Raw genomic sequence first — 13726 nt, forward strand, 5'->3', positions numbered from 1 at the left:
CTATATCAGTCATGATTTAACCAACCTCAGCAATGTCACCTCTCAACCTCCTATGTTCCAATGAAAACTGTCCCAGCCTATCCACCAAATTGTAGGTATTTTCATATCCAGTTATGATCTGTGCAATACTGGTCCAGGCTTGGAAAATCAAATATCCTAATCCTGCTCCCAATTCTCACCCTCTGTGTCCAGGACAGCAAGAGACCATAAGACATAGGAGTTGAGATTAGGCCATTCAGCCCATCAGGTCTGCTGATAGCACACAATCGCAGCTGACAAGTTTCTCAGCCCCATTCTCCTGCTTTCTCCCCGTAACTCTTGATCCTCAAGAACCTGTCTACCTCCGTCTTAAATATTCTCAATGACCTGTCCTTTACAGCCTTCTGTGGCAATGAATTCCAAAGATTCACCACTTTCTGGATGAAGAAGTTTCTCCTTATCGCTGTTCCAAAAGGGCCTTCCCTTTACTGTAAGGCTGTGCCTTCAGGTTCTTGTCTCTCCTACCAATGGAAACATCTTCCCAACGTTCAGTCTGTCCAGGCCATTCAGTATTCTGTATGTTTCAATTAGAGTGTGGGCCTGTGGATCAACATGAACCAGACCCTTCAGGATGAGATGCAGCAGGAATTAGGTTCAGCAAAGTGAGAATGGAGGGAATGTGTGTGGGAAGGAGATTTTCAGCTTCTAGGGAATAAGAGAGGAAAGAGAGTTTGCTATAAATGGGAATTGAGCAGATGAGTCATTGGGCCAAGGAGTGGGAGATGGAGTTTAATTTAGCCAAATGTGAGGAGTTGCATTTTGGTCAAGCAATCCAGGCAGAACTGACACAGTTGAGGGGAGTGTTGCTGAACAAAGACCTTGGAGTGCAGGTTCATAATTATTTGAAAGTGGAGTCTTGGGTAGCTAGGGTAGTAAAGAAGGCATTCGGTATGCTTTCCTTTATTGGTCAGAACATTGAGTATGGGAGTTGGGTGTTCATGTGGCCGCTGTACACGAAATTGGTTGGGCCACTTTTGAAACACTGCATTCAATTCTGGTCTCCTTGATATAGGAAAGATGTTGTGAAACTTTGAAAGAGGTTGCAAAAGATTTACAAGGCTGTTACCAGAGTTGGAGGGTTTGAACTACTGGGAGAGGCAGAATAGGCCAGGGATATTTTCCCTGGAGCATCAGAGACTGATGGATGACCTTATTGAGGTTGTAACGGGCATGGATAGGGTGAGTACCCAAGATCTTTTCCCCAGGATGGTGCAGTCCAAAACTAGACGGTGCATATTTGAGGTGAGAGGAGAATGATTCACAAGTGTGGTTGTGAAGACTGGACCTTCAGAACAGCTGTCAAAGATGTTTTGCCCTGACTGGGAGCAGAAGTTGTAACAGTGAAATCTTTCATTTAAGAGCAAACAACTGAGTGAGTCCGTCTATCCCAGATTTTGGTGGAAAGTGGGAATTCGTTGCTGTTGGGCGAGATAACACCTCAAGATTAGGGGGAGTAGCTTTCAAACAAGGATTAGGAGGAACTGTTTTTCCTGGAGAGTAGTGAATCTGTGGAATTTTCTGCCCAGTGAAGCAGTAGAGGCCACTTCAGTATATTGAAGACACAGTTGGATGGGTTTATGCATGGTTGGTGAATTAAGGATAGCTTTGACAATGCAGGGAGGAGGAACTGCGATGGTGGATTGATCAGCCATGATCTTAATGAATGGCAGAGTAGGCCTGACAGGACAAGTGGCCTACTCCTGCTTTTATTACTGTGGAACTATAACCCTGCATTTCCAATGGCTAACCCAGCTTCAGGATGACAAGGATTGTATCCTGAATATTGAGGGGATAGTCAAATGGGAAGCGAGGTAAAGGTCGAGGGTTGGCACAGCTAATCAAAGCATTGATCCCAGGGTAGTCTGGTGTCAGCTCAGATTTCAGGTCCTGATTTCTCTCTCCTCTGTTGATCTCCCTGTTCGCTAAGAATAAGATGTTAGTCTGTCAGCTCTGCTGGATTTCTGCTGAAGCTTTGACACCCATTTTACACCATTTGGAACAATAAAACATTGAAGTCAATCGAGACCCAACCCGCCATCTCTCAGCCTGTCAACCATCCAGATACAGTGTTGTCAGAGCAGGGAATCAAACAAGAAAAACGAAACAAAATTAGAAATAAATAGATACTTGTGCTTAATGTTTGTTCACTAGTAAGTAAACCAGAATAGGGTTCTCCCACGTTACTTATAGTGCCCTATTTTGAGGAATTCTGTCCCTTACATCTACTATTAGTACCCAGCTATAAATTACAACAACATTTACAACCACAGAAATAAAGCATCTGTTATCTCAATGTCTGTGTGATATGCAGCACAGAAATAGACATTTTATTTCTGTCATGCGTTTGTGTGTATACACAAGTCCATGGCAATGAATTTGTGTTTGCAGCATTATATTTGCTGATACATTCTATTTTGCTCCTAAAATGAACAATCTCCAGGTAGTCAATACATGTAGTATTATGTAAATTCAACTTTGAAAATAGAACCAGGCTGACTCAAGGTTAGGATAGACAGGCTCTGATCTCACACCTTTCATGCATTGTCTGAGCTGAAACAGAGTCGTAGAGATGTACAGCACAGAAACAGACCCTGCGATCCAACTTGTCCATGCTGACTAGATATCCCAACCTAACTCGTCCAACCTTCCCACACCCAGCCCATATCCCTCCAAACCTTTGCTATTCATACATTCCATCCAGATCCCTTTCAAATGTTGCAATTGTACTAGCCTCCACCTCTTCCTCTTGCAGAACATTCCATACACGTACCACCCTCTTTGTGAAAAAGTTGCCCCTTAGGTCTCTTTTATATCTTTCCCCTCTCACCCTAAACCTCTGCCTTCTAGTTCTGCCCTCCGGTTCGGGTGGATTAGTCAGAGGGTGAATGTAGAGGAATGGGTGTGGACTCGTTGGGCCGAAATGCTTGCTTCCACACTATGGGGATTTGTTGAAGGGAAGAGATTTTCCCAACTGTGCGGCGGCAGTCTGGAGCGGGCGTAATGCGGGTCAGTCTGACACCGACCGCAGCAGGCGCAGTGAGGGCCAGCCGGATGCCGTCCGACCGCAGCAGGCGCAGTGAGGGCCAGCCGGACGCCGGCCGTCTGGAGTAGGCACAGTGAGTGTCAGCCGGATGCTGCCGTCTGGAGTAGGCACAGTGAGGGTCAGCCGGATGCTGCCGTCCCTCCGGAGCAGGTCCGTCGGATGCCGGCCATCTGGACCAGGCGTAATGCGGGTCAGTCGCACGCCGGCGTCCGGAGCCGGTGCAGTGCGGGGCTGTGTGTTGGCCTAGGTCTGATCTTGTGAATCATTATTAATGTCACAACGTGGAAGTGGCCCTGTAAGTTTCAGAGTGAAATTCTTTCCGTCTGGGTAACTCTTTATCCTGGGGGCGAGAGAGAGAAGGGAGGGACCTTTGTTCACTTGAGCAACTGGAATGAATCCAGGGAGGGAGCAAACTCAGGTATGAATCTTAATTATCCGGGTGAGTGAAGATGGAAGTATAGGATGGGGTTGTTTTCCCTAGTGCGGCAGAGTCTGAGGGGTGACTCACTGAGTAGAATTGCTTGTTCGGAGTTTCTACTCCGACTGACAGTGATGACATTTATAATCTCTTTTTACAGAGTATTTGAAGATAGAAGTTTCAAATCAACAGATGAAGGACTTATGCCCAAAACATCAACTCTCCTGCTCCTCAGATGCTGCCTGACCTGATGTGCTTTTCCAGCACACTTCTCGACTCACTGTACAGCATCTGCAGTCCTTGCTTTGACATCAATATCTGACAGTCACTCAATCCATCAGGACCTCAGCTATTTTCAACTTAAATTCTGTGAGAAGGAGCAAAGCTTTTTGGTTCCTGTTTCAGTACATTTTCAGCATCAGTGGGACTGGATGAGAGACCCGACTGTTGAACCGCACTGAGTGTGGAGCCTGGAAGAGTGATACGGCCAGGAACGAGGAATTCACGGCGGGGAGGAGCTATACACGTGTTTGTGTGAAGCTGAAGCTTTGGCCGTGGAGAATCCCGAGGAATCTCGCCCTGTGGAGAAACCGTGGAAGTGTGGCGACTGTGGAAAAGGCTTCCGTGTCCCGTCTGCCCTGGAGATTCATCAGCTCAGTCACACCAGGGAGAGGCCATTCTCCTGCACGGCCGCCACCCTGCTGAGGCACCAGCAGGTCCACACGGGGGAGAGGCCATTCTCCCGCCCCGAGTGCGGGAAGGGCTTTACCCAGGCCTCCTCCATACTGACCCACCAGCGGGTCCACACAGGAGAGAGGCCCTTCAACTGTCCCGAGTGTGGGAAGGGATTCAGTCAAGTGGGCACCATGCGGGAGCACCATCTGCTCCACACCGGGGAGAGGCCCTTCAGCTGCCCCGAGTGCTGGAAAGCTTTCAGTGATTCCTCTGCCCTGCTGAGGCATCAGCTGGTCCACACGGGGTAATGGCCTTTCAGTTTGATTTGTGAACACTGTGTCAGGGAGGTGGTGTGCCCAGTGTTTGGGTAAATGCTCAGCTCTCCCCAATGTGAGAATGAAAACACAAGCTGTTCATCACTCGATTTAAACACAAAGCCGCTTCCCTCTGCTGGTGACTGCGTGGTGTGAATAACATTATACCGATATTTTTACAACATAATCAAGAGATTACCAGTTTTGTGTTTCAATCTATCAGGGGGTTCCAGCTCCTCCTGTCATAGCAGAGTGACAGCGGGTTAATATATGTTATTTGTTAACTTCCATGGAGCAGTTTCTCATCGGCCCTTTCGTTTCTTGGTCCAGAAAGAGTTATTGCTGACTCATGAAGCTATCAAAGTTCTGGAGTTTACAGGACCACACCACATTCCTCTCTGCCTCCGCCAGGAATAACGATTGCTCCTGAGATACTCGCAGTTCCTGACATTCCTTGGTATCCCCAAATACAATCCATATGTCAGGAAATCACTGGTGCTGCCCTGACATCAGATAGTCACTGTTGGAACAGAGGAATTATGGGGAGAAAATGAAGAAATCCGAAGTGCAAAGAGACTTGGGAGTTCAAGTCCAGTGTTTTCTCAATGTAAACTTGCAGGTTGAGATGCACTTTCGCCTGCAACTGCCGAATGTGTGACACCAGCCCATTTACCTATTCCCTCCTCGCTATCTAAGGGGCCAAACTTACCTTCCAGGTGAAGTGGCACTTTACCTGCACTACCCACAACTCAGTGTACTGCATTTACTGCTCACAATATAGGCTCATCTCCATTGGGGAAAACGAAGCATAAACTGGGTGACTGCTTCGCAGAACATCTACGTTCTGCCTGCAAAAAAGACCCTGAGCTTCCAGTTGCCTGCCAATACCACACCCCATCCTATTCCCTGGCCAACATCTCTGTCTCAGGTTTGCTGTATTGTCCCAGCGAAGCTCAGCACCAGCAGAACGAAGAGCACCGAATATTCCACTTGGGGACCATACATCCCTCCGGTCCCAATATCGAATTCAATAATTCTAGGGCCTGAACGAGACTCTTTTCACTGTCCCGCGTCAGTAAAAGTCCCTGAGAACATCAGAGACACGTCGCAGCGCTGTCAGAGGAGGGGAAGCTGAAATGGAACCACACGCTGCTCATGGGCACATTTCACTATCCCCAACTCACCGCCGCAACTCTTGGGAGAGGAAAGGGAACAAACACCAAAACGCAGTCTCCGTTTTGTGAATCTTCAGAAAATAAGAAACTTATTCATCCCTTCGGATTTTCTATCCTTGGCTGACAGGAATAGGTTTGTCACTCTTTTAGGAGAACATTGCAAGTGGATGCTTTGCAGAAAAGCACCACAATACAATCTGACAGTGACACCTGATTAATCAGACCTGGGTGTTTTCGATCTTTGAATGTGATGTGCTCCAGAACATTGTTGTTCACAGTTTATATTACTTTTCTTCCCAGTCCCCTGTATCACTTGCTGAAAATGTTTAATTTGCGTCTTGTAATCCTTTCACTGTCTGCTAATGAGAACAGCATTTCTTTGCTTTACCTAAATTACTTTGATCTTGCATACGTCAAGCCTCAAGCTAATTTCACTGGAAACCTCCTCCAGTTCAAAAGCCACCTGATAATGATAGCTCTGTTTTCTGTCACGTAACCAATTTCAGATCGATGTTGTTATTGTCGCTTTTACTACTTCAGGTCCCGATTTCGCTCACAGGGCTAGAACAGAACAGTTATAAAATACATTTACCAATCTACGTTCATCCTATCGATTGTATTCACATCATCAACACTTCTCATCAAAATAACTCCAGAGACTTGCATCACAATTTTCTGTGAACATTTCTACTTTAGCTTTCCTGAAAGAACCCCAAATTTCTTTATGTGTTTTCTTATTTTCGGCCCTAATTATTAATCTCTCTTTACATGGAAATGGATCTTTCCCACCCGCTCTACCTCTCATCAATGTGTGCAGTTCAGTTCAGTTTTCCATTAGCCTCCGCTGTTCTGATCAAATCCAGGAGAACAGGAAGCATTGGGGTTATGGTGCAGACATGACAAGCCCAATACTCACCTTTCCTGTTGGACCCATTCCATGAGAAATATTAGACAACAACTTGGGGTCTCTGGTTGTGGCTGAAAAACGTTGCTGCCTTAGACATCCTTTGAGATTCCCCCGACCAGGTTGGAATCCTGCTGAATTTGTTTACTTCGCTGGCGATTTTCAATGACTTCCTGTTGGCTGCATCATCGCTCAAACTTCACAAAACTCTTCTCAATAAAGCCATGTTTTCTCACATCAGGGAATTTATTGCCATGCAGGAAACTCGAGTTCTGAACAAAAAACATAGCACACCCAAAACGTCAGCTCCGTTTACCTTTCCACAGATGCTGCTCGACCCGTTTGCTTTCTGTAGTATTCGCTGTGTTTGTTCTACACAAATGCTGAATTCAATTAAAGAACTTCAAACCCTGTACTCTGGTAACTGACCCTGGTCAGTGGCAATAGGTTCTTCTGTCCATTCCCACCACTTCTTCTCCCATCATTGCCAACAGCCCCTGGATATCTCCAGTTAAACTTCTTCGCTGCAAAGAGTACATTCCCAAACTTGGGAATGTCTCCACAAAGTGGAAATGCCTCATCCATGAACATGATGCAAGTGTTACATGAGGGAAGAGATGTTGGCAAAAAGTTGTCAGTTAGCAGATGTTAAAATGTTCAGGAAATAAAACAGACATCCGAGTCTCCAGCTTTGTGAATCTTGAGAAACTCTTTGCGAAGTGGAATTAGAGGAGAATGAAGGATGAACTGTTCGACTGAGCAGAGACAGTCCAGACATCGTCCCCTTGTTTAAGACACCGGGAGATTGACTCTATTATTCTCGGGACATGAACTGAACAGAAACATTGAAAAAATTCTCGTTCATGCACATCAGGAAAACAAACCCCTTCTTGGCTCCACATCAATGTGAAAAGTCAGGAACAGGCAAAACACTGAAAGGCACGATGGGCGATGGCCCCGGTGTTGGAGGGCTAATTCCTCGTGACATGGATGTGCCTGCCGATGGTGGGATCAGATTGTCCACCCAACCCACCCCCCGCCCACACCCCCCCACCCAACCCCCGTCTTCACAATGAATGGCGTAGGATTTATTATACAAAAGTAGAGGGCAATGATAATTCTGGGCACGGGAGGCTGAATTGTGAATGAAAACAGCCTCCTCGAAGAGATTGCACAAGCGGCAGTAAGAAGACTTTCACCAGTACATAAATCAATGTAATGTTTTGAAACCAAATGCTCGCGATGCGATCTCTGTAACATTGGGGAGATTGGAGAGTCAAGTCACATCTCCGGGACTAACCTGCGCGCCTTTATTGGAAAAAAGCGCGGACCGGACCCGGAAGCTGGTGTAGCGCAAGCTTACCTGGGTCGGTTTTCTTTCCCATAAAGGCGCGCAGGAGAGTCCCAGAGATGTGACTTGACTCTCCAGTCTTCCCAATGTGATAGAGATCGCTTCGGGAGCAATGGATACAAAAGTATTAAATTTAAACTGTTAAACAAACATAACCGCGTCTGCAAACAGACACTGCCAAAAAGCCCTGACCTGCTCCACTGAGAGAGTGAGGATTGTTCACTCTTTTGTAGCGGCAGAAGCAATCATCCCAACACATGCAAACAAATCTGCATCAGGACGCTATTTCAACGAACTACTTCACATTGCAGTGCCCAGGAACAACGAAGATCAAGAAACAACTGTACAGCGCATTAAGACCCGTTGAAAACTGCTTCCCTGACCGGGAATCGAACCCGGGCCGCGGCGGTGAAAGCGCCAAATCCTAACCACTAGACCACCAGGGAAACGTAAATCCGCTCTTGTAGCTGTGCTGAAAATTGCCTCGCTGCCTGGGAATCGAATCCGGGCTGCGGCAGGAAGAAGACTTTATCCGATCTCTATCACATTGGGGAGACTGGAGAGTCAAGTCACATCTCCGGGACTCACCTGCGCGCCTTTATTGGAAAAAAGCGCGGACCGGACCCGGAAGCTGGTGTAGCGCAAGCTTACCTGGGTAGGTTTTTTTTCCGATAAAGGCGCGCAGGAGAGTCCCAGAGATGTGACTTGACTCTCCAGTCTTCCCAATGTGATAGAGATCGCTTCGGGAGCAATGGATACAAAAGTATTAAATTTAAACTGTTAAACAAACATAACCGCGTCTGCAAACAGACACTGCCAAAAAGCCCGGACCTGCTCCACTGAGAGAGTGAGGATTGTTCACTCTTTTGTAGCGGCAGAAGCAATCATCCCAACACATGCAAACAAATCTGCATCAGGATGCTATTTCAACGAACTACTTCACATTGCAGTGCCCAGGAACAACGAAGATCAAGAAACAACTGTACAGCGCATTAAGACCCGTTGAAAACTGCTTCCGTGACCGGGAATCGAACCCGGGCCGCGGCGGTGAAAGCGCCAAATCCTAACCACTAGACCACCAGGGAGACGTAAATCCGCTCTTGTAGCTGTGCTGAAAATTGCCTCGCTGCCTGGGAATCGAATCCGGGCTGCGGCAGGAAGAAGACTTTATCCGATCTCTATCACATTGGGGAGACTGGAGAGTCAAGTCACATCTCCGGGACTCACCTGCGCGCCTTTATTGGAAAAAAGCGCGGACCGGACCCGGAAGCTGGTGTAGCGCAAGCTTACCTGGGTAGGTTTTTTTTCCGATAAAGGCGCGCAGGAGAGTCCCAGAGATGTGACTTGACTCTCCAGTCTTCCCAATGTGATAGAGATCGCTTCGGGAGCAATGGATACAAAAGTATTAAATTTAAACTGTTAAACAAACATAACCGCGTCTGCAAACAGACACTGCCAAAAAGCCCGGACCTGCTCCACTGAGAGAGTGAGGATTGTTCACTCTTTTGTATCGGCAGAAGCAATCATCCCAACACATGCAAACAAATCTGCATCAGGATGCTATTTCAACGAACTACTTCACATTGCAGTGCCCAGGAACAACGAAGATCAAGAAACAACTGTACAGCGCATTAAGACCCGTTGAAAACTGCTTCCCTGACCGGGAATCGAACCCGGGCCGCGGCGGTGAAAGCGCCAAATCCTAACCACTAGACCACCAGGGAGACGTAAATCCGCTCTTGTAGCTGTGCTGAAAATTGCCTCGCTGCCTGGGAATCGAATCCGGGCTGCGGCAGGAAGAAGACTTTATCCGATCTCTATCACATTGGGGAGACTGGAGAGTCAAGTCACATCTCCGGGACTCACCTGCGCGCCTTTATTGGAAAAAAGCGCGGACCGGACCCGGAAGCTGGTGTAGCGCAAGCTTACCTGGGTCGGTTTTTTTTCCGATAAAGGCGCGCAGGAGAGTCCCAGAGATGTGACTTGACTCTCCAGTCTTCCCAATGTGATAGAGATCGCTTCGGGAGCAATGGATACAAAAGTATTAAATTTAAACTGTTAAACAAACATAACCGCGTCTGCAAACAGACACTGCCAAAAAGCCCGGACCTGCTCCACTGAGAGAGTGAGGATTGTTCACTCTTTTGTAGCGGCAGAAGCAATCATCCCAACACATGCAAACAAATCTGCATCAGGATGCTATTTCAACGAACTACTTCACATTGCAGTGCCCAGGAACAACGAAGATCAAGAAACAACTGTACAGCGCATTAAGACCCGTTGAAAACTGCTTCCCTGACCGGGAATCGAACCCGGGCCGCGGCGGTGAAAGCGCCAAATCCTAACCACTAGACCACCAGGGAGACGTAAATCCGCTCTTGTAGCTGTGCTGAAAATTGCCTCGCTGCCTGGGAATCGAATCCGGGCTGCGGCAGGAAGAAGACTTTATCCGATCTCTATCACATTGGGGAGACAGGAGAGTCAAGTCACATCTCCGGGACTCACCTGCGCGCCTTTATTGGAAAAAAGCGCGGACCGGACCCGGAAGCTGGTGTAGCGCAAGCTTACCTGGGTAGGTTTTTTTTCCGATAAAGGCGCGCAGGAGAGTCCCAGAGATGTGACTTGACTCTCCAGTCTTCCCAATGTGGTAGAGATCGCTTCGGGAGCAATGGATACAAAAGTATTAAATTTAAACTGTTAAACAAACATAACCGCGTCTGCAAACAGACACTGCCAAAAAGCCCTGACCTGCTCCACTGAGAGAGTGAGGATTGTTCACTCTTTTGTAGCGGCAGAAGCAATCATCCCAACACATGCAAACAAATCTGCATCAGGATGCTATTTCAACGAACTACTTCACATTGCAGTGCCCAGGAACAACGAAGATCAAGAAACAACTGTACAGCGCATTAAGACCCGTTGAAAACTGCTTCCCTGACCGGGAATCGAACCCGGGCCGCGGCGGTGAAAGCGCCAAATCCTAACCACTAGACCACCAGGGAGACGTAAATCCGCTCTTGTAGCTGTGCTGAAAATTGCCTCGCTGCCTGGGAATCGAATCCGGGCTGCGGCAGGAAGAAGACTTTATCCGATCTCTATCACATTGGGGAGACTGGAGAGTCAAGTCACATCTCCGGGACTCACCTGCGCGCCTTTATTGGAAAAAAGCGCGGACCGGACCCGGAAGCTGGTGTAGCGCAAGCTTACCTGGGTAGGTTTTTTTTCCGATAAAGGCGCGCAGGAGAGTCCCAGAGATGTGACTTGACTCTCCAGTCTTCCCAATGTGATAGAGATCGCTTCGGGAGCAATGGATACAAAAGTATTAAATTTAAACTGTTAAACAAACATAACCGCGTCTGCAAACAGACACTGCCAAAAAGCCCGGACCTGCTCCACTGAGAGAGTGAGGATTGTTCACTCTTTTGTAGCGGCAGAAGCAATCATCCCAACACATGCAAACAAATCTGCATCAGGATGCTATTTCAACGAACTACTTCACATTGCAGTGCCCAGGAACAACGAAGATCAAGAAACAACTGTACAGCGCATTAAGACCCGTTGAAAACTGCTTCCGTGACCGGGAATCGAACCCGGGCCGCGGCGGTGAAAGCGCCAAATCCTAACCACTAGACCACCAGGGAGACGTAAATCCGCTCTTGTAGCTGTGCTGAAAATTGCCTCGCTGCCTGGGAATCGAATCCGGGCTGCGGCAGGAAGAAGACTTTATCCGATCTCTATCACATTGGGGAGACTGGAGAGTCAAGTCACATCTCCGGGACTCACCTGCGCGCCTTTATTGGAAAAAAGCGCGGACCGGACCCGGAAGCTGGTGTAGCGCAAGCTTACCTGGGTAGGTTTTTTTTCCGATAAAGGCGCGCAGGAGAGTCCCAGAGATGTGACTTGACTCTCCAGTCTTCCCAATGTGATAGAGATCGCTTCGGGAGCAATGGATACAAAAGTATTAAATTTAAACTGTTAAACAAACATAACCGCGTCTGCAAACAGACACTGCCAAAAAGCCCGGACCTGCTCCACTGAGAGAGTGAGGATTGTTCACTCTTTTGTAGCGGCAGAAGCAATCATCCCAACACATGCAAACAAATCTGCATCAGGATGCTATTTCAACGAACTACTTCACATTGCAGTGCCCAGGAACAACGAAGATCAAGAAACAACTGTACAGCGCATTAAGACCCGTTGAAAACTGCTTCCCTGACCGGGAATCGAACCCGGGCCGCGGCGGTGAAAGCGCCAAATCCTAACCACTAGACCACCAGGGAGACGTAAATCCGCTCTTGTAGCTGTGCTGAAAATTGCCTCGCTGCCTGGGAATCGAATCCGGGCTGCGGCAGGAAGAAGACTTTATCCGATCTCTATCACATTGGGGAGACTGGAGAGTCAAGTCACATCTCCGGGACTCACCTGCGCGCCTTTATTGGAAAAAAGCGCGGACCGGACCCGGAAGCTGGTGTAGCGCAAGCTTACCTGGGTAGGTTTTTTTTCCGATAAAGGCGCGCAGGAGAGTCCCAGAGATGTGACTTGACTCTCCAGTCTTCCCAATGTGATAGAGATCGCTTCGGGAGCAATGGATACAAAAGTATTAAATTTAAACTGTTAAACAAACATAACCGCGTCTGCAAACAGACACTGCCAAAAAGCCCGGACCTGCTCCACTGAGAGAGTGAGGATTGTTCACTCTTTTGTAGCGGCAGAAGCAATCATCCCAACACATGCAAACAAATCTGCATCAGGATGCTATTTCAACGAACTACTTCACATTGCAGTGCCCAGGAACAACGAAGATCAAGAAACAACTGTACAGCGCATTAAGACCCGTTGAAAACTGCTTCCCTGACCGGGAATCGAACCCGGGCCGCGGCGGTGAAAGCGCCAAATCCTAACCACTAGACCACCAGGGAGACGTAAATCCGCTCTTGTAGCTGTGCTGAAAATTGCCTCGCTGGCGATTTTCAATGACTTCCTGTTGGCTGCATCATCGCTCAAACTTCACAAAACTCTTCTCAATAAAGCCATGTTTTCTCACATCAGGGAATTTATTGCCATGCAGGAAACTCGAGTTCTGAACAAAAAACATAGCACACCCAAAACGTCAGCTCCGTTTACCTTTCCACAGATGCTGCTCGACCCGTTTGCTTTCTGTAGTATTCGCTGTGTTTGTTCTACACAAATGCTGAATTCAATTAAAGAACTTCAAACCCTGTACTCTGGTAACTGACCCTGGTCAGTGGCAATAGGTTCTTCTGTCCATTCCCACCACTTCTTCTCCCATCATTGCCAACAGCCCCTGGATATCTCCAGTTAAACTTCTTCGCTGCAAAGAGTACATTCCCAAACTTGGGAATGTCTCCACAAAGTGGAAATGCCTCATCCATGAACATGATGCAAGTGTTACATGAGGGAAGAGATGTTGGCAAAAAGTTGTCAGTTAGCAGATGTTAAAATGTTCAGGAAATAAAACAGACATCCGAGTCTCCAGCTTTGTGAATCTTGAGAAACTCTTTGCGAAGTGGAATTAGAGGAGAATGAAGGATGAACTGTTCGACTGAGCAGAGACAGTCCAGACATCGTCCCCTTGTTTAAGACACCGGGAGATTGACTCTATTATTCTCGGGACATGAACTGAACAGAAACATTGAAAAAATTCTCGTTCATGCACATCAGGAAAACAAACCCCTTCTTGGCTCCACATCAATGTGAAAAGTCAGGAACAGGCAAAACACTGAAAGGCACGATGGGCGATGGCCCCGGTGTTGGAGGGCTAATTCCTCGTGACATGGATGTGCCTG

General features: G+C 47.6%; 8 non-coding genes across 8 annotated transcripts; all 8 read right to left on the minus strand.

Annotated features, from left to right (window-relative positions):
* Positions 1-8293: 8293 nt before the first annotated feature.
* On the minus strand, positions 8294-8365 carry trnae-uuc (transfer RNA glutamic acid (anticodon UUC)). The gene has a single exon. It is a non-coding gene; the product is annotated as a tRNA-Glu (tRNA).
* Positions 8366-8932: 567 nt separating this feature from the next.
* On the minus strand, positions 8933-9004 carry trnae-uuc (transfer RNA glutamic acid (anticodon UUC)). The gene has a single exon. It is a non-coding gene; the product is annotated as a tRNA-Glu (tRNA).
* A 567-nt stretch (positions 9005-9571) lies between these two features.
* trnae-uuc (transfer RNA glutamic acid (anticodon UUC)) lies at positions 9572-9643 on the minus strand. Its single transcript has one exon. It is a non-coding gene; the product is annotated as a tRNA-Glu (tRNA).
* Positions 9644-10210: 567 nt separating this feature from the next.
* On the minus strand, positions 10211-10282 carry trnae-uuc (transfer RNA glutamic acid (anticodon UUC)). Its single transcript has one exon. It is a non-coding gene; the product is annotated as a tRNA-Glu (tRNA).
* Positions 10283-10849: 567 nt separating this feature from the next.
* On the minus strand, positions 10850-10921 carry trnae-uuc (transfer RNA glutamic acid (anticodon UUC)). Its single transcript has one exon. It is a non-coding gene; the product is annotated as a tRNA-Glu (tRNA).
* A 567-nt stretch (positions 10922-11488) lies between these two features.
* Positions 11489-11560, minus strand: trnae-uuc (transfer RNA glutamic acid (anticodon UUC)). Its single transcript has one exon. It is a non-coding gene; the product is annotated as a tRNA-Glu (tRNA).
* A 567-nt stretch (positions 11561-12127) lies between these two features.
* trnae-uuc (transfer RNA glutamic acid (anticodon UUC)) lies at positions 12128-12199 on the minus strand. The gene has a single exon. It is a non-coding gene; the product is annotated as a tRNA-Glu (tRNA).
* Positions 12200-12766: 567 nt separating this feature from the next.
* On the minus strand, positions 12767-12838 carry trnae-uuc (transfer RNA glutamic acid (anticodon UUC)). The gene has a single exon. It is a non-coding gene; the product is annotated as a tRNA-Glu (tRNA).
* Between the last annotated feature and the right edge of the window lie 888 nt (positions 12839-13726).

Source organism: Hemiscyllium ocellatum (assembly GCF_020745735.1).
Source record: "Hemiscyllium ocellatum isolate sHemOce1 chromosome 27 unlocalized genomic scaffold, sHemOce1.pat.X.cur. SUPER_27_unloc_9, whole genome shotgun sequence".
In the NCBI taxonomy this organism is placed as follows: domain Eukaryota; kingdom Metazoa; phylum Chordata; class Chondrichthyes; order Orectolobiformes; family Hemiscylliidae; genus Hemiscyllium; species Hemiscyllium ocellatum.